This window comes from Hyaena hyaena, unplaced genomic scaffold (genome assembly GCF_003009895.1).
Source record: "Hyaena hyaena isolate Hyena2069 unplaced genomic scaffold, ASM300989v1 scaffold_232, whole genome shotgun sequence".
NCBI classification, from domain to species: Eukaryota; Metazoa; Chordata; class Mammalia; order Carnivora; family Hyaenidae; genus Hyaena; species Hyaena hyaena.
Window position 1 is genome coordinate 550,186 of NW_024080864.1, and position 21,284 is coordinate 571,469.

At 36.7% G+C, this 21,284-nt stretch overlaps 1 protein-coding gene across 1 annotated transcript in view; it reads left to right on the plus strand.

Annotated features, from left to right (window-relative positions):
• The window catches only part of RAB3C (RAB3C, member RAS oncogene family), a 247,275-nt gene that overhangs the window by 210,986 nt on the left and 15,005 nt on the right, over positions 1-21,284 (plus strand). The window lies entirely within an intron of this gene.

A 21,284-nucleotide genomic window follows, 5' to 3' on the forward strand; every position in this document is an offset into this window, starting at 1 on the left:
ATTTTTGTAAGCTCTGGCAACGCAGAAAGTACAGAAATTCTAAAGTTTGCCAAAAATGCAGTCAGAGAAACAAAGACTGAAGATAAACTAAGATTGAGAGAAATGATTATTTTTTATAAATAATTTGTAAGGATCCAGTTTTGAAATGTTTCTAATTTGGATTGATACTTCTTCCAAAAGCAAGTAATAGATACTTATTCCCTATTACTCTTCATTCAATTGTCATGATATTATGTGCATGCATTTCTAAATTCCAGACCCTTTTTCTGTATCTTTCCCCTTGTCCAGCACAGAGACCCCATGAGGATTTCTGATGACTATAAAATATGTTACCACTTGGCCACTTTTCCAATCTGAAATAGTTTCCCTCCCATTTTACCAAAGTAATGACTTACTTTGTTTTGATTATTCATCTGACAAATATTTATTAAACACCGACAGTGATATCAGGGAGTCATAAAATATGTATCTTTTCTGTTAGGAAGCTTAACATGTGGTCTGTATCTCAGAAATACAATTAAATATCTTGAATATATAAATTAAAAGGTTGGAAAACATCAAAACAAGTGCAGTGAAGGCTGGGGGAGGGGCATGAAATTGTATGAGTGGATAGTTGCTTCTGTTTTAGGAATAGGAAGACTGACAAAAAACATTCTGTCTATACTATGAAGCATACTGATTCGATAAAAACTAGCTTAACTATCCTTTCGAGGGACTAATCTATTGAGGCAGAAAGAGGTAAATTAAAAACAAATGGAAATGGATACTCTTTCACATCATAAAGCTTATACTAAATGAACTATTTCTCAATGTAGTACAGGCAGGATATAGAATTACTTCCTAAAAGGAATAGATAAATCAAGGCAGGCAGATCCACCATGGCTGAAAGTGTTTGGACTCTGTGGACATTTTATCCTATCAAGGATAAAAATTTGGGCACATTGTTCATACTCCCCATATGCCTTGATATTATTGGTGGAGACAAGTTAACTGAGATGAGTGGAACATCAGTATAACTCAGTCGGGATGGTCTGCCCTTTTGGATTCTAGTGATTATTCTTCAGATTCCTTCTGAACCTGCGTGAACCCAGGGTCCCTAACTGGAGAATTCTTATTCTGGATATCTAATCTGCTCTGCTCCTGTGACTCTTTTAGCACAAACCACCCTTGTCTTTTGCTGCCAACCCAGGGAAGAAAAAGCAAGACAATAATTATAATATGAAATTATGTTTTCCCAGGAAACCATTAACTTTTGGATCCATGTGGTCTGACCCTAAGCAGCCAGATTCTCTTCATATGCTTTTCATTGAGCATAATTATAATAATAGCATTATACCTTCCCTGACCTCTAAACTCACTCCTGAGTCATTGTATCCTTAGTACAACCTTGAGGTACAGAATACGTCTTAACTGAATTTAGTTTTCTGTTTTACAGTTCAGGTGGAAATTAGGGCCTATATAACTACTAAGTTCATTTAAGCTTTGTTCTTGGATGCCACAGTCTTCCAGTTATCTACAGACTTCTAGTGGAAGATGCCAGAAAATGACTACATGGCTATTAAGGATAAATTCTCTTAAATGCAATCTTACCCAAATACATAGTTTCTCGTTTCAATAAATGCCAATCCTTTGGAGTCTCCTTCAAAATTAGTTTACTAGTTAATAAAACTAGAAAACTCTTTAACCATTCTGTGCTTTATAACAATACTCTGGAAATTCTTGGTGCTTTACTCTATGAGCCTTAAAAATAACAGTGAAACGGCACAAAATCAAACAGCAATTTCTTAATACCTTTAGAACACCAAATTAGAGACTGTGTAATCAAGACCCCTTAAGGAAGTTCTCTTCTAAATAATGAAAAATCAAAGTATTGTAGAGTGTGCTATTATCTTGAGTTTTGGATGCACTGAGCCGTATCAGAGTGCTCTGAGATTGTGAATAACAGAGATGAATTAACTCAGAAGTCACAGGTAGGTCTCAGAACACTGATAGGATATTTTTCTTTCTCAGATATTCAAGTCAGTCAAGAGCAAAGCAGAGAGAGGGAAATAATTCTAGCAGGAATATTGGATCCAGAGTAGGGATTCTGAAAAAAATCCCAGGACTTAAGCCATGTTTAGGCCAATTAGTTGGAATCTCTAAAATGGGACCCAAAGTATTTTTTAGAATTATTTTTATTGAAGTATAATTGACATTTAACATCATATTAGGAGTACAATATTTGTATATATTACAAAGTGATCACCACAATAATTTGAGTTAACCTCTGTTACTATACTTAAGAAATTTTTTTTCTTGTAATGTGAAGTCATAACATCTACTCTCACAGCACCTTTTAAGTAAAAATATAGTATCATTAACTAAAGTCATAATTCTATACATTATATTTCTATGGCTGATTAATTTTATTACTGGAGATTTTTACATTTCGTCCCCCTTCACCCATTTTGTCCACCCCTCACTCCGGGTCTTTAGTAGCCCTAAGTCCGTCTCTGTATCTATGTGCTTTATTTTTTTTAATTGAAGTATAGTAGACATGTAATATACCTTAGTTTCAGGTGTGCAATATAGTGCTTCCATAATTACATACACTACAAAATACTCACCATGGCAAGTGTAGTTACTATATGTCATCATATGAAGTTATTACAATACTATTGACATTCCCTGTGCTGTACTTTTCATTCCATCATTAATTTATTTTGAAACTGGAAGTTTATACTTTCAGTCCCTTTCACCTATTTCACCTGTCCCCATCGTCCCAGCTCTTACAGCCACAGTTCTCTACATTTAGAACTGTTTCTGTTTTGTTTTTTATGCTCCACATATAAGTGAAATCATATATGTGATTTCACTGACTAATTTCACTTGGCATAATATCCTCTAGGTCCAGCCATATTGTGGTAACTGGCAAGATTTCAGTTTTTATGGCTGAATAATATTTCATTATTTATATATACCACATCTTCTTTATTCATCTGTCATTGAACACAAGTTGCTTTCATATCTTGGCTATTATAAATAATGCTGCAATAGACATGGGATGCATATATCTTTTCAAATTAGTATTTTGTTTTCTTTGGATAAATTCCCAGAAATGGCATAAGTATCACACACTACTTCTGTTTTTACTTTTTTGAGAAACCTTATTACTGTTTCCATAGGGACCCCGCTAGTTTATTCCCACCAGCAGTACCCTAAGGTTTCCTTCTCTCCTTGTCCTAGTCAGCACTTGATATTTCTTGTCTTTTTGATACTAGCTCTTCTGATAGCTGTAAGATGATATCTCAGTGTGGTTTTGATTTGCATTCCCCCAGGGATTAGTGATGCCCATCTTTTCATGTATCTTTTGGCCTTCCATATGTCTTCTTTGAAAAAGGCCACTAGATGTGTGTTAACTTAGGTTAGTACCCCTTAGACTGATGCTTCATGTTTAGCAAATGAACCTCTTTCATAACAAGTTTGGGTGTCTCTCAATTGGCTGTCTCTGCATTAGGCCCTGGGGATGTAGGTCTGTGTGCAAGCCCTTTAAGAGCTTTTCCTCATTTCATACAGTGTTGTGGGTATGATAGATGCAAGCCCCATTCATTTTCAAAGCTGGATGTTTTAGGGGACTTGTCTTTCAGGCAAATACCCCATGTGGGGCTTAAATCCTGTGCTCCTTAGCGAGAAGCTCTGTGATTTGAGTTCCTTCCTCATGGTAGATTGCGAAGCTGGAAATAAAGTTTATGGCAAGATTGTACCCCAGCTTCTCCTAACCACTTTGATGTGGCCATTCTTCTGTTCACCCAATGGGGTAGGAGTCACTCAGCCACTTTTTAGATTTTTGTTCCAGAGTATTGTTCCATATGTAGCTGCAGATTCATTATGTCTGTGGGGGATGAGTTGAGTATTCACCTGTGTTACTATCTTGACCCAAAACCCAACTATACTTTTTTTTTTAGTCTCATGTTATTCTAACTCATAGTCATGATTGAGACCAGTAATGTACAGGGAAAACCAAAAAACCAAATACACACACACACACACACACACACACACACACACGGCGGATGACTCAAGAGCCAGCAGAAGGAAGTTGTACCAAGTGATGCTTTTCATGTTTGGGAACCATGCTTCTTTGCCTCAGGGACCTGGTCACCAAAGATGTCTCCCTGTTGACCACCTCATGCACCACCCTAGTCTGGCCCCCTGTGGCCTCATGCACCACCCTAATTACACCGTTTTTAAGAAGGCTTTTGGTTCAAAAGAGGAGTGTGAGGCTACAGAACAGTGCATAATTAGTGAGTCCAGTGAGAATTTAGTAGAGTCTGCTTGGGATTGCAGTTAAAATAAATGTGCCATAGATTCCCACCCCAAACTGCAGCAGGGTCACATTAAGAATTTATTTCTTTTGGTCGGGGACAGGAGATAAATGCTTTGTTGGGTAATCTGGGAGCTCATTACAGCATTTTATTAATTCACTAATTCAGTATTACTGAGCACCACCCACTGGCCAAGCCCTGGGACCAAAGCAAAGGTGTGACCGAATCCTGCTCCTGCCTCCCAAGCAGATTCTAGTCTAGTGAGGGACGCATAGACAGAGTCTTAGAAAAGACAATAGAGATGTTGATTCAGTGTTAGAAGAGCTTGTAAGATAGATAACCCCTCTCAAGACTCTCGGAATGGTGGCACTGAGGAGATGATGTTTGAACCAAGTCTTGAAGGAAAAATAGGATTCAGTAAGTGGACAAACAGATAATTGTCCTTCTAGGCAGAAGAAACAGATTTGGAGTGATCTGAAGCTCTGAAAACTAGTGCATTATGAAGAGCCTTGTTTGTAGGGCTGAAGAACTGGGCTTTGTCTTACAAATTCTGAAGAACTGTGCTATGTTTTAAATAATGTGACAAGATCACATTTCATTTTAGACCATTTACTCTAGCAGTGTTCCTAAAATTAAGGTGTTTAAGATGAGCTGGGGGACAGAAAGAAAATGTTAACACTTATATATTTATTTGTATATCAGTATTCAAACATTTTTTAGTTGGTGGCCATCTTTTATAATGTATTAGTCCAATAATACATTATAATTTATAAATATTTATTAGTGTCAAATCTTTATTTTGGGGCTTTTGAATTGAACTATATTTAGCATTTAACATTGTGTAAATATAAGGTGTAAAACATGTTAATTATATATATACATATATATTGCATTATATTGTAATAGGAATGCCATTGTAATGATACAGGTTATGTTATACAGGTTATGATCGGCTCAGGTAATGATCTCATGGTTCATGGGTTTGAGCCTCACGTTAGGCTCTGTGCTGACATCTCAGAGCCTGGAGCCTGCTTTGGATTCTGTGTCTGCCTCTTTCTGTTGCTCCCTCACCTGTGCTCTGTCTCTCGAAAATAAACATTAAACAAAAATTTTAAAACATCATTGGAATAGTTAAGTTCTAGTCTTTTATCAAGTTTGAGGGCTATAATACATTATTGTTACCTGTATTTACTGTGCTGTGCTCTAGATTTCTGCGGCTTATTTACTAAACATTGTAAGTTTGTACCCTTCAACATCTTTCCTGTTACCCAATCTCCATACCCCAGTAACAACCATTTTAATGTCTTCACAAGTTTGACTTTTTACATTTCCACATATAAATGATATCATCTGACTTACCCTCACCTAGCTTTGTATATACAGTGACCACCCAAGTTGTTGCAAATGGCAGGATAGCCTTCTTTGTCATGGCTGAATAATATCCATTGTGTATATATAACACAACTTTCTTAACCATTCATCCATCGATGGACACTTTGTTTCTGTATCTCAGAAACTGTGAATAATGCTACAATCAACATGGGAGTGCATATATTTCTAGAATTCTGTTTTCATTTATTTTGAGTATATACCCAGAAGTAGACTTGCTGGATCATATGTTACATCTATTATTTTTGAGAAAACGTTATGTTTTTCATAGTGGTGGGAGTCACTTACATTTCCACTAACAGTGTGAGAGGGTTCCTTTTTTTCTGCATCCTTGCCAGCCCTTGTTATCTCATCTTCTTGATTATAGTCAATAAAACAGGTGTTGAACATCTTTCTATAATACCTTTTGGCCATTTGAATGACTTCTTTGGATAAATGTCCATTTAATTTTCTGCTCACTTCTCAATAAGATTTTTTTATTGTGAGTTGTTTAAGTTCTTTATATATTTTAGATATTAGCTCCTTATCTGACAAGTGGTTTGCAAAATACTTCTTTCTGTAGGTTCCCTTCTCATTTTGTAAATGGTTTCTTATGCTGTGCAAAAGCTTTTAAGTTCAATGTAGTACCATTTGTTGAATCTTGCTTTTGTTGGTTGTACTTTGGGTGTCCTATCCAAAAAATCATTGCTTAGCCTAAGGCCCAGGCACTTCTTTCCTATGTTTTTTTCTAGGAGTTTCTTAGTAGCAGGCGTAATGTTTAAGCTTTTAATCCATTTTGAATTAATTTTTAAGAGTGGTCTAAGATAGGGGTCCAAATCTGTTGAAGAGCTTGTTCTTTCTCCACTGAGTGTTCTTGGCTGCCTCGTTGAATATTGGTTGACCATGTAAGCAGGCTTTTATTCCAGGCTCTCTGTTCTGTTTTGCTGGTCTATGTGTCTACTTTTGTGTCCATGCCATACTGTTTTTATTACTGTAGCTTCATAGTATAGTTTGGAACCCTAGTATAGTTTGAAACATTACCATTATGTGTGACTAGAAGCTTTGTTCTTTATTGTACTATGGATTGCTATAGCTATTCAGGGTTGCTTGTAGTTTCAGACAAATTTTAGATTTTTTTCTGTGAAAAATGCCTTTGTTATTTTGGTGGGAATTGCACTGAATCTATAGACAGCTTTGGGTACTATGGCCATTTTAAGAATATAATTTTTTTTCAATCTATGAACATAGGATGTCTTTCCATTTGTTTGTATCTGCTGTGATTTTTTTTTAGCATCTTATAGTTTTCATTTTACAGATCTTTCACTTTCTTGGTTAAGTTTATTCTTCAGCATTTTTTGTTTTTGACACTATTGTGAATAGGATGATTTTATGTATTTTTCAGATGTTTCATCATTAGTGTATAAAAAGGCAATTAATATTGCATGTTGATTTTGTATCCTCCAACTTTACTGAAATTATTGATTATTCTCCAGCAGTTTTTTTATGTGAGTCTTTGAGAGATTTTTAAAAAGAGAATCCTATCATCTGCAAATGACATCAGTTTTACTTCTTCCTTCCTGATGTGGATGCCTAGAAATTCATCTTGCCTACTTGCTCTAGGTAGAACTTCAAGAACTACTCTAAATAAGAATGCTGAGAATGAGCATTGTTGTCTTATTTCTGCTCTTAGAGGGAAAGTTTTCAATCTTCCTCCATTGAGTAAAATGTCATATATGGCCTTTATTATGTTGAGTAACATTGCTTGTATACCGGATTTGTGAAAGTTTTTTATCATGAAAGAATATGTCTTGTCAAATTCTTTTTGTGCATCCTTTGAGATAGTCATATGACTTTTCTTTCCTCTTATTATTGTTATGTATTACATTTGTTAATTTGCATATGTTGAACCATCTTGCTTCCCATGGATAAATCCCACATGGTTGTGATTTACAATCTTTTTAATGTGTTCTTGAATTCAGTTTGCTATTATTTTGGTGAGAATTTCACATTTATATTCATCAATTACTTATTCAGTCTCCTTATTACATTATTGGACTAGTCAGATTTTCTGTTCCTGGTTTAGTCTTGGGAAGTTTTGTGTTTCTGGAAATTGATCCATTTCTTCTGGGTTGTATAATTTGTTGTCATATACTTGTTCTTTATAATAGTCTCTTAAAATCTTCTGTATTTCTATAGTATCAGTTGTAGTGTCTCATTTTTTATTTCTCATAGTATGACTCTTATTTTTTCTTAGTCTAGCTAATGGTTTAGGATGTTTATCTTTTCAAAGAATCCTGGCTGGACTTAACACAAATTCTTTACCTCACATGAGTATCTGTCCTGTTTTGCACTCTCCACTTCCACCCCTTCCTCCCACTGTAGCAAGTGGGAGTAGGAGAGATTCACCAGTTGCTGTGGATGGATGCTCAGCTCCCTTCAAGGTTCCATCCAAATACTTTCTGATGCATAGGTGGGCAGAATTCTCCTGGGTGTCCTGGTGTCTTGTGCAAAGCCATTTTTATTGATGAAGGTCCAATTCGTAGTAATTAACAAGGGAGAGAAAAAAGGATTCAGAATGCTGATGTCATGATGCTGACATTACTCCATCTGAACTTTTTTTTTTTTCTGGAACTTGAAGAAATGTATTATTGAAAAGGTTTAGAGACCAACGGTTAGAAGGTCAATTGTTGAAGGAAGATGGGAAACACATCCATGTTTCTATATTGGTCCCATAAGTCAAAATCTCTGGAGTACAAATGTGAGTGTTGTAGCTCCTCAAGATGATTCTAATACAAGCAGAGAAACCCTGATTTAGACCCAACCAGTGTGTCACCTGATTCTATTGGTTGAGGAGGACAGGCCTAAATTGAGCAGTGGAAGTGAGGATACAAATGAAAACAGAGCTTTTTAACGGTTTAGGCAATAGAAAAAAGAAGACTTGGTGAATGCTTAGATCCTGGAGGCTGAGGGTATAGAAGGGTAAAAAATGATCTCAGGTGGCTGGCTTGAATAACTTTCAAGGAGAAAGTTTCAGGGAGAACCTGGGAGTAAAATCATCATGTTAATATGCAGAAGGGAAGCAACCTAGAATGAGGCAGAGAGAATGGAGAGTTAGGTGAATGGAGACACTTGGTGCAGAACCATAGGGTTAATGGGCCAGGATCTGGTAAGTAAGCAGAAAAATTAGTTTTCCACTGGAATCCTGAAATCCATACTTACTTAATTTATTACCTTTTTAATGTGTGGGGTTTTTTGTTTTGTTTTGTTTTTGGAGAGAGAGAGGCAGAGCACAAGTGGGGGAGGGGCAGAGAGCGAGAGAGAGATTCAAAATCCGAAGCAGGTTCCAGGCTCTGAGCTGTCAGCACAGAGCCCGACATAGGGCTCGAACTCAGGAACCACAAGATCATGACCTCATGACCTGAGCCAAAGTCAAACACTTAACCGACTGAGACACCCACACGCCCCTTAAGTACATACTTTCGGGGCACCTGGGTGCCTCAGTTGGTTAAGTGTATGACTTCGGCTCAGGTCATGATCTCACGGTTGGAGCCCGCATCGGGTTCTGTGCTGGCAGCTTGGAGCCTGGAGCTAGATTCTGTGTCTCCCTCTCTCTCTGCCCCTACCCCGCTCATGCTCTGTCTCTCTCTGTCTCAAAAATAAATAAAAACTATAAAAAATTAAAAAAAATAATAAATCCATACTTTCAAAGATAACAGGAAATTACTGTTCAAATGCAAATAGCCACACTTTTCTAAGAAATTAAATGGGGGAGAGGGGTTAAGAGTTGTCTCCATTAAATGCATTTTTGTAGAAGGTAAGAATCTGATGTGAAAAAATAAAACATATCCTAAGAACTGGCCAGTGTAGCTATGTCTGCATTGTTCATTATAGCTCATTTCAATTCATGGGCTTCATCCTGACCCAACAGTATCTATTTAGTTTGCTAAGGGTTACTTAATTAGCTGGGGCACTGCAGCCAGAGAAGCATGAGCAGTTCTGGTGATTGACACTCCCATTGGCTGTTTTAAAGCTTTCTTCTTGGGTTCAGACCTGCAATGTTGCCTCCAGCCACCCTACTTTAATAAGTAATGACGCTTTTTCCCTTCAATTTTTTAATCTTTTAACCCTTGTCTCTATGAAAATAAGAATGTAATAAAGCCAGGTCGAGAGAGACAAACTTTAATAAGGAGAGCCTTGCCCTGAAGTCTTTTTTTTCAAAACTCAGAACACCTGTTTCAAAATGTATCGATTCTTTTCTTCAGCTTTTCAAGATTTATTAAAATCTTAAGGGTAATATTTATGAAATATTGGGCATTGCCAACTTTTAGGTTCAGTAGGGAGCCCCAGCAATGCTGTTTAAAGGCTCTAAGTACCTGTCTTCCCACAGCTCTCTGCAGAGAAGCACAGCCACCCAAACATGATTTCCACTGGCTCACATTTCTTTTTAGCTAAATGTTCCCATGAGACAGAAAAGAAGCCAGCAGGGTATCGTTTCGTATGTTTGGGTTGGTTTAGGTATAGTCATACTTTTGGGGTGGTACAGGAAGGGACCCCTACTTCCCTGGTCCTTGTCTCATTTGAGCTTCCCAATTCCAAGTAACTTTTGACCTCCCATTAATTTATAACCTCTGAATATGCACTCTCTTTGCTGGCGGCTGAAATGCACTCCCCGGCAAGTGTCTGTAAATTGCCATGTATCCCAGTTTGCGTGGGATAGACTCGACTTATGCTTATTTCCCAGTGTAAGCATTTATAACACCTTCTTTCGGTCTCAAAAATGACTCAATTTGAATGGTAAATTTGACGGTCATCCAATCTATGAAATGCTACCAGGAAACAGCTTTGCGTAAAACACTCCTGATTCTCGTTGATCTCAGGATTGTGCAGGCTGCCTTTTCTAGACCTGCTCTCTACTTCACCTTCTCACATTCCCCAGTTACTGAATCCTCAACACTTCGGCAAATCCCTGTTTTACTCATTGCTCTCTTAGTCAGCCCCATTAACCTAGGTGGTCTTTCTTAAACTTCCTCCGCCAGATCTCTGCCAATGCTTATTTAATCTCAGGATACCCCCATTCCCATGAGTCTAGCTCCTTCAAGGGCTGCCACAATGCTAAACATGTTTTTGATTAACAGCCTCCAAATTCCCATTGCTTTCTGCCATTTGCAGATCAAAACTTCTCTTCTGACCAGTCTCGACTTTGCATGTCTCTCACTCCATCTAACAAAATTTTCTATTTCTCATGTTTCTTACCTGAATTTGGCTCAGAACCAGGCCCGGCTTCTTTTCTTAGAATCCTTCAAGTTGTGCTCTTTTCCCATTCACATGAACTTACAAACCCATTTTGTGAAATATTTAAAAATATCAAAGTTCCATATAACAGATCTGTGCAAATTTGCTGGCTTTGTTTCTTATTTAGCTTTTAAAAACAAAAATTGCTATTACACATGTTGTTTAACAATAAAATTAAAGTCCAGTATAAGAAATAGAAAGAGTAGCATCTGGATGGAATTGAATCAAGTCTTAAGAGTTAAAAGAGCCCAAATTAAGGAGGATTGCTCATACTAAATTGTGAAATACATGCTTGGTGGATGCAGTTTGCAGAAGGTCAGGTCTGTTCATCAGCTTTGCACACTTGCCAGTATTATTTCCTTCCTTTTAGGGCAAAATTATCAGAGCTAGGAATAATAGGGAAACAAATCACTTTAACCAAACTCACAAGGGACTGATTTCTAATTAAAAATGCCTTTTATTATTTGTACTGAGAAATGCAAATGTCATGTAGTTGATAATATTCCTGTCAGATAATCACTGCATCCTTTTTCCAATAGTAAAAATACCCTTAGGAAAGGCATTCAATTTCACCAGGCTTCTCAGTGGCCCAAGAGCAAAGAAAAGGGAATCTAGTAATATTCACTCATTTATTCTTTATTCTATCGATTGCTTATTATGTGCCAGGCCTATGTCACTAAAGGAATACTGGTGAGTGAGGAAAATGCTTCCTTAACCCAGTAGAGATGAGTAGGCAGGTACACCTGAATACCCACTCTGCTCAATACACGTATCCTCCCATCTCTTTTGATCACCTTGGACAATGAGTACTCTCCATCCCTGACTGTACTTTTTCCTGACTCCATGCATACCAGTTCCATTCTCTTTTGATAGTTGCACCTTGGAAATTGTATCATTCATTAGACCGCAGCTAAGAGAGAGAGAGATTCAGCCCTTCATGTTAGAAATCTGAGAGATACCCTAGTGCCTTAAGAAAACTTTGGAAATGGCATGTTCTCACCAGAAAGTCACTTGTTAATCCTATCTTGGAAAGGATCATTTGTGTGGGTGATTAGTCTTCTGCTTTTTGTGACTCTTCCATAGCAACTTATTATCAGTGGGTGACTTTTTCCTGTATCAATCCCAGGTTCCAAGGATACACTCTCTTTGGTGCTTGCCGGAACCTCGTCCCCATCCATGTACAGAAGAAACCATGATATTCGATCTCTGAAAGTCATCAGAATAGAAGTTTTCTACAATAAGTCGAGATACAATACCTTTATGCTGTCTCTTTTTCCTTTAGTTTTAATGAACTGACATTAACACAGATTGGCTTTATTTGAGAAAGAAGTGGCCATTCTAAGAAAGTAGTTTAAAGATTAAGAATTCATCATCTCATCCTTTGCCTTGAGGACTCAGTGAACAGATCAGCTGCTGGAGAGATGGTTTCTTTTCCCGATAGACTTAATAAAGGATGACTTAATTACACTCTTCAGAACCTATCACTACGTGAAGGAAAGTAATTTGTATAAAACTTCACATGCTTTTTGTATCTACTCTGGACAGGACAATTGGACTGCATTACCATACAAAAGAGCTACATTTAGACTTTGAGAAGAATTTCCTAACATTAAAACATATTACTCAGAGAGGATAAGAATTCCCAAGAACATTTTTATGAAGTTTACAATTACCATTCTATAATGTTTGAGTGAAGCACTGCTAAGATATATGAAGAGAATATTAGACTTGTGCAGAGGTTAATAATGCAGGCTTTCAAGTCAGACTTCAATTGTTGTCCTGTTTTACCAAAATAGAACCGAATCAATTTTCTTAGCTATAAAATAGACATTGTATAAGTACTTCATGGGGCTTTTCCCAAGATTAGGAAAAAATGTAAAATGCCTAGTACAGTCTCTGCACATAGTATGTGCTCAGTAAGTTATATTTAAGATTCAAAACCTTAGATAGCACAATGAAATCTCAATAATTTGGGCCCTGCTAATTGAAAATTTATTATATTATTTGCTCTGTTTCATATATATCCTTCACAATGAAAATTACCCACTAACCGGTAATACATATAATGTTATTATAAACTGAAATCCTATACATGGGATGTTAATGACCTTTTTGTTGACAATTCATAAAATTGTCTCCTTGATCACTGAAAGCCTATTAAAATGTTATGATATAAACGGAATATTAGGGGCACCTGGGTGGCTCAGTCGGTTAAGCGTCAGACTTCGGCTCAGGTCATGATCTCACGGTTCGTGGGTTTGTGCCCCGGGTCAGGCTCTATGCTGACAGCTCAGAGCCTGGAGCCTGTCTTCAGATTCTGTGTCTACCTCTCTCTCACCCTCCCCTGCTCATGCTGTCTCTCTCTCTCAAAAATAAACAAAACATTAAATTTTTTATTAAAAAAACAAAGGGAGTATTAAACTGATTTAAGAGAATAAACTTTTGAAACACCTAGCACCTATTTGTGTATAAACAGTCTGCCAATTATAAATGATCTGTATCTCTTCACTAAAACCTTCACTTCTCAACATGTCAGTAGTTGTCACTTAAGGTTTTGAAATGTAACAGCCCTGCATTTCTTCAAATACTTCAGAAAAATGTCTTTCCTTCCACTTGAACAGAAGTGGTTTACTTTGTTTGATGGCATAATTTTTCTATAGGGCAGAAACAAAATGATAGTACTTCGAAGTCTGTGCTTGGTCACCACTTCCCCCACCCCCAGCAATAATTTGGCTGAGAAAATTGCTCACAGGTTTGGTCACTTCCTAACGGTAAACAAAGGAAAAACTGATTCTCTTTCATTTTTCCATTGCCACTCCACCCCTTCTCCCAACCAATTAACAGCAATCAGTCCTTTAATTAGCTAACATCTGCTGGACACCTGCTCATGCCTGGCACTGTGTTAAATACTGTGTGGGATACAGAGCGGACCTAATGGGATGCACAACTAATTGGGGAACAAAATGCCCCTAGGAGGTTAGGGGAGCCAGGGAATGGGAAATGACTACTTAATGGATACGGTTTCTTCTTGAGGTGAATGTTCTGGAATTATTGGTGCTAGTTGCACAACATTGTGAATGCACTAAAAACCACTGAATTGTACATTTTAAAATGGTTAGAAAGGTGAATAGTATGTTAGACAAATTTTCCATCTCATAGAAAACAGCATCTAATAAGTTTCAAATCCCTGGTAGAAAAAGAATTTGTAGGAAGCAAATCTAGGCTAAAGTCATCAAGCAAGACCTTACAGATGAGTGGTCACCCAGCCAGGTCTTGAAGTTTGTAAAATTCAAATACTTGTAAGGGACAGGCCTATGATGTAGATAATTAAATGAATAATTGCCAAGTGTGAGATTCAAACACAATTTGTTTGACCAAAGTATTGTAGTCTTGAAACAAGAAGACCTTCTCTGTGTAGCTTCCATTTTCTCACTGTGAATGTATACTGTTGATAGGAATGTAAACTGGTGCAGCCACTGTGTTTCCACAGTATGCTGATTCCTTAAGAAAAAAAAAATTAGGAATACTCTATGATACAATAATTTCACTCTGGTTATTTACCCAAAGGAAAACAAAACACTAATTGGAAAAAGTCTTTGCACCCCTATGTTCATTGCAGCATCATGTACGATAGTCAAGATCTTGAAGCAGCCCAAGTGTCTACTGATAAATGAATGGGTAAAAAAGCTGTGTATGTATATATATGTGGAATATTATGTGTGTATGGACACAGCGTGGATGTACCTAGAGGGTCTCTACAGGATTGTGAAAGGGGGAGGAGGTTGGGGAGATTAGCAAAATGAGTGCAGGGCAGGAGATACAAGCTTCCACTTGGACTAAATAAATCATGGGAATAGAAGGTACAGTATAAGGAATATAGTCATTGGGGTTGTAACAGTGCTATATGGTGACAGATGGTAGTTACATCTGTGGTAAGCATAACTTAGACTTCCTGAATCACTATGTTATATACCTGAAAGTAATGTAACAGTGTGTGTTGAATATACTCAGATTTTTAAAAAATAATGACTGAAACATGGATTTCATGTCAAAGAGACAGAAATGACAGAGAAGGTAGAGAGAATGCCTATCTGAAGTGGGCTGGTTACAGGCAGGCAAGATATGCTGCCACAGTCACTGAAAATTCCAATTGTTTTTTAATTTTTTCACATAAATGCTCTTTAATTGAATAAATCTGGCATGTAACATTGTGCAAATTCAAGAAGTACAGTGTGTTACTTTGATACATTTATATATTGTAATATGATTGCCAATGCAGCAATATTTATCACATTTCATAATTATACTACAGTATTTTTATATTCATAATACCATGCATTAGATTTCTCTGGCTTATTTACTACCCATAAATTTGTACTCTTAAACACTATAAATTTTATGCCTCTCACGCCTGCATTCCCTGGTAAATACCATTTTACTTTTTTTTTTTTTTTTACAGGTTTGACATTTTTAGATTACACATATAAGTGATATAGGACTTGTCTTTCTCAGATTTATCTCACTTAGCACAATGTGCTTACGGACCATTCATGTTGTTGCAAATGGCAGGATATTCTCCTTTGCTAAATAGTATTCCATTGTGTATCTCCCATATCTTTATATCCATTTATCTATTCATTGTGGTCCTTTGATCATTTACATATTGTGACTATTGTAAATACTGCTATAATAAACATTGGAGTGCATATATGTAGTCAAAATCTTGTTTTCATTTCCTTTGGGAATATGCCCCAAAGTGAAAGTGCTGGATCATATGGTAGATGTATTTTTAATCTTTTGAGGAACTTCCATGATATTTTCCATACTGGTTGGACCACTTTCCATTTCCATCAGCATTATCTAAGGGTTCCCTTGTCACCACATTCTCCCCACCACCTATTGTCTCTTGTCTTCTTGACATAAGCCATTATAACAGGTGTGAAATGGTATCTCATTGTGGTTTTGGCATTACTTCGATGATGAGTAATGAGCATCTTTTCCTATACCTTTTGGCCATTTTGCTGTCCTCTTTGGAAAAATAGCTACTTATTGCCATTTTTCAATCAGATTGTCTTTTTGTTATTAAGCTTTATGAGTTCCTTAGAGATTATGGATATTAAACCTTTATCTGATTTATATTTTTAAAAATGTTCTCCCATACTGTAGGTTGTCTTTTCATTTTATTAACTGTTTCGTTTGCTGTGGAAAAGCATCTCATTCTGAGGTAGTCTCATTTGTTGATTTTTGCTTTTGTTTTGTGTGTGTGTGTGTGCACGCGCGCGCGCGCTTCTGACATCACATATAGAAAATCATTGCCAAGACCCATATTAATGAGCTTCTTTCTTACATATTCTTCTCTGGTTATATGGCATCCAGTCTTATGTTTAAGTCTTTGATCCACTTTGACTTCATATAGTGAGTGGTGTGAGATAGGAGTCCATTTTTATTGTTCTGCATGTTGTTTCTCAGCTTTATCCAGCATCATTTGTTGAATAAACTGTCCTCTCCCCACTGAGTGTTTTTGGCTCCTTTGTCAAATATTAGCCAACTACATGTGCTAATATTGAATTCTTAGGCTCTCTCTTCTTTTCTTTTTGTCTCTGTGCCCTATCTTTGTGCCCGTTAGATACTATTTTTATTACTGTCTTTGTAGCCTAGTTCAGAATCTAGAAGCATCACCCCTCTAGCTCTGTTATTTTTCCTCAGGATTGATCTGACTATTTGAGGGCTTTTGTTCTTTGACACAAGTTTTAGGATCATTTTTTCTACTTCTTTCAAAGGTATGTTATTTTGATGGAGGTTCGCATCGGATTTGTAGACGGCTTTGAACACTATGCCATTTTAACACTTTTCATTCTTCTGAACCATGAATACAAGATGTCTTTCCATTTCCGTCTCCAATTTCTTTTAGCAAACTTGTCATTTTTAATGTATAGATCTTTTACTTCCTTGCTTAAATTATTTGTAAGTAGTTTACTATTTTTGGTGCTATTATGAACAGGACAGCTTTCTTTATTTCTTTTTCAGCTAGTTTATCACTAGTGTAAAGAAATGTAATGGATTTCTTTATGTAAATTTTATAACATGCCATGTTACTAAAATTGTTGATGAATTTCTATTTTTTATGGATTCTGGGATTTTCAATATATAAGATAATATCATCAAGAAACAGCAACAATTTTATGTCTTCTTTTCCAGTTTGGACCTTTTACTTCTTTGTCTTGACTAGTATTTCCTCTCAGTAGAACTTTCAGAACGATTTTTTATTGTTGTTTTTGTGAGCATAGTTGATACACATTATCAACAAGATGCAAGATACAAAAAATGTTTGGCACTGATCCCTCCACATTGATTTTGAAAGAGGTTGAGGAAGGCTGGTATTAATTCTTCTTTAGATGTTTGATCAATTTCTCCATTGAAGCCATTTGGTCCTGGAATTGTCTGTGTTGGAAAGGTTTTGATTACTGATTTAATTTTTTTATTCATTTTTCCATTTCTTCCTGATTCAGTCACTGTAGGTTGTGTTTTTAGAAATAGATTCATTGTTTGTTGGTTATATAATTTTTTAGTGTATAATTTTTTGTAGTCTCTTAAAATTCTTTGTATTTCAGTAGTATTAGTTGTAGTGTCTCCTTTTCAAGTCTTATTTCTTAGTCTTGCTAACATTTTTTCAGTTTATCTTTTTGTGGAAACAGCTCTTAGTTTTATTGATCCTTTCTTCCGGTTTTTCCTAGTCTCTGTTTCCTTTATTTCCTCTGTGATGTTTATTATTTCCATCCTGCTAATTTTGACATCAGTTTGTACTTATTTTTCTAGTTACTTGAGTGTAAAACTAGGTTGTGTATTTGAGATTTTAATTTCTTAACGTGGGTATGGATATAAACTTCCCCTCAGTACTGGTTTTGTTGCATCTCACAAGATATGTTATTTTCATTTTTGTTTGAAGATAATTTTTTATTTCCTTTTGTCTTCTTCTTGGACTTAAGGCTCTTTTTTCAAGTGTGGTGTTTAGTTTTCACATTTCTGTGGATGTTCTCACTTTCCTCTTGCTGATTTTCTTCATACTCATTGTGATCAGAAAAGACAGTAGTTATGATTTCAGTTGTCTTAAATTTGCTAGTAGTTATGTTGTGGCCTATCACGTGATCTACCCTGGAGAATAATCCATGTGCACTTAAGAATGTGTTTTCATTTTTTAGAGGCAGTGTTCTGTGTCTTTTAAGTCTATTTGTTGCCAATGTTTTCATGTTGATTTTCTGTCTGAGTGATCTATCCCTGGCTGACAGTGAGGTATTGAAGTCCCCTAGTACTATTGTATTGCTGTCTATTTCTCCCATAAGACCTGTTAGTATTTGCTTAATATACTTTTGGTGCTCAGGTGTTAGGAGCATACATATTAATGATTATTATATCTTCTTGACATCTTGACCCCTTGTAATTATATAATGACCTCCTTTGTCCCTTGTTTTTTTGTTTGTTTGTTTGTTTTTTGGCATCAAGTCTGTTTTGTCTGAAATAAGTATGGCTGTGCCTGTCTCTCGCTCTCTCTCTCTCTTTTTTTTTTTTTTTGGCTTCTCTTTGCTTAGAATATCAACTTCCATCCTTTTCCTTTCAGTCTATGTGTCTCTTAAGTTCCTACAGCATATTTTTTTCTCCACCCTGCTACCTTGTTTCTTTGGATTGGTGAGTTCAAGTCACTTGCATTGAGGGTCATTATTGATGTGTAAAGATATACTATTGACATTTTCTCTTCTGCTTTGCGCTTATTTTTTTCATCTTTCCTTCTTCTGTTTCTGTAAAACTTGGTGGTTTTCCACAGTGATGTTCCCAATCCCCTATTTTTATTATGTTTGTGTCTTTGCTCTAGGTTTTTGTTCTGTGGTTATCATGAGGATCATATGTAACATATCACAGATTAAAAACTCTTTTTCTGCCCATAGCAGATTTTCTTCTTTCACCTATAAAGGTAAATCCTTTAATTCCTACCCTTTTATATTTTTGATGTCACAAATTATCCATTTTAATGTTTATTTTATTATCAAGTTGTAATAGCTATAGTTATTAATGCTCCTTTAACCTTTATGCTATTCCTATGTAATACACTTTTCTAAAAAAAATACAGTTGTCTACTTCTGACCATTTATCACCTTAATCAGAGTTTTATGTAATTTTTTCTTTTTGCTTCAGCATGAAGAGCCCCTTTCAACATTAGACAGTCCTGATGGTGTTGACCTCCCTCAGCTTTCGTTTGTGTGTGGAAGCCTTTGTTTCTCATTTATCTGAAAGATAATTTTGCTAGCTATTGTTAGTTGACATTTTTTATCTTTTAGCAGTTTGAATATGCCATTCCACTGTCTCCTGGCCTGTAGAGTTTCTGCTCTGAAATCTGCTGATACCCTAATAGGGGTCCCTTTGTAGGTTGCTTTCTTTCCCTGGCTTTTAAAAATTCTTTATAACTGACTTACAGTTTTAATGCAATGTGTTTTGGGGAAGATATTTTTGTCTTGAGATACTAAAGTGTTCTTTTTGGCTTCTTATGCAGCTCCTTCCCCAAGTTTGGGAAGATCTTTGCCCCCTTCTTCCTTTTTTCTGCTTTTGGTATACCTATTAATCTTAAGTTGGTTTTTCTTTTTAAAATCTTTTTAATGTTTATCTACTTTTGAGAGTGAGAGATAGACAGAGCATGAACAGAGAGGGGCAGAGAGAGAGAGAGAGAGGGAGACACAGAATCTGAAACAGGCTCCAGGTTCTGAGCTGTCAGCACAGAGCCCGATGCGGGGCTCAAACCCAGGAGCCGTGAGATGATGACCTGAGCTGAAGTTGGAGGCTCAATTGACTAAGCCACCCAGGTGCCCCTTAAGTTGGTTTTTCTCATGGAGTCTCAAAGTTGTCATGGGGTTTCTTTATTTTTTATATCTCACAGCTCTTTCCTCTAACACCCAAATCATTTCTAATTCCTGTTCTTAAGCTCACTTATTCTCCCTTCCATCTGATCTATTTCCAGCCCTTTATAATGCTTTCTTCATTTATCCAGCTCTTCAGCTGCACCGTTTCTGTTGGGTTGCTTTTAGACTTTCAATTTTTTTGGTAAAGTACTCCATTTCTTCTGTAATCTCACTCATGAGATCACTGTGTCACCTTTATGAGTCCTCTTTTAGGTTGTTGAAATACTTCATAACAGTTATTTTGAAGAAATACTTCCTAACAGTTATTTGGAAGTATTTATCAGTTATACTTCAGTAGTTCATACCTTTGGTGTGGGATGCTGGAGAACTGTCATTTTTTGGTGTCACATTTCTGCCAACCTAAATAAGAAGGGTGTTTACTGCTTTGAATGCAGGAGTAGCAACACTTTACATCAAAAATTATCGTTTTGTTTTGTTTCCCAGAAGGTGGCACTATACCATACATTTTTAGTTTCTCTTACCAGAATTGACCGCAAAGATTGGGAGTGTGCACATAAAAAGTGAAATAAAAACGGTGGTGGAGAGAAAAAAACACAAAAAGGGTGCTAGCAGATTAGATGGGTGTTCCTAGGGGTCCGTGGGCTGTCCTTTTGCCAGAGTCCTAGGGCAAACACTAGGAGATGCTTTCCTTCAGTTCTCTTTGTCTTTGTCACTTTACTTTCCCTCCCCACCAGTCACTGCAAGCTCTCCTGGGAGAGAGCAGTAGCTCCCTTCAGTTAGAGCGGGCACAGGCGGACATACTCCCACTTAGCATCGTCAACCTCTATCTCCTCTGCCAATAAAAGTATCTAGGGAAGTGCTGCCCCTGGCTCTATAGGCTCCTTTGAGATACAGTTCATCCACTTTCAGGTATACAGATGGATGCATCTTCTGGCGGGCCAGATGGAGGCTACCTGGTGTGCAGTGTCTGTTCATGGATATCCCATGAGTTGTAAACCAAAGGCAAAAAAAATCTTCCGGCAAATTTTTAACCAATCACGGGATAGTAGAAATGTTTTCCAGCTTTTTTTTTTTTTACACATAATTGACATTTAGCACTAAGTTTAAAGTGCACAGCATTTGTGTTTATATATATATGATGAAGTGATTACCACAAAAAGTTTAGTTAACATCCACCATGTCATACATACAAGTAAAAAAAGAAAAAACTGTGATGAGAACTCTTCAGATGTAATCTCGTAAAACTGCTGTCTGAAACCCGAGTGTTGTTAAATGCGGTCATCAGGTTATATATTTCATCCCTAGTTCTTGGCTGTCTTATAGTTTATATATTTTGATCACTTCCATCCAATGCCCCCTTACCCATCCACCACTTCTCGTAAACAGAAACATGATCGCTTTTTCTATGAGTTTT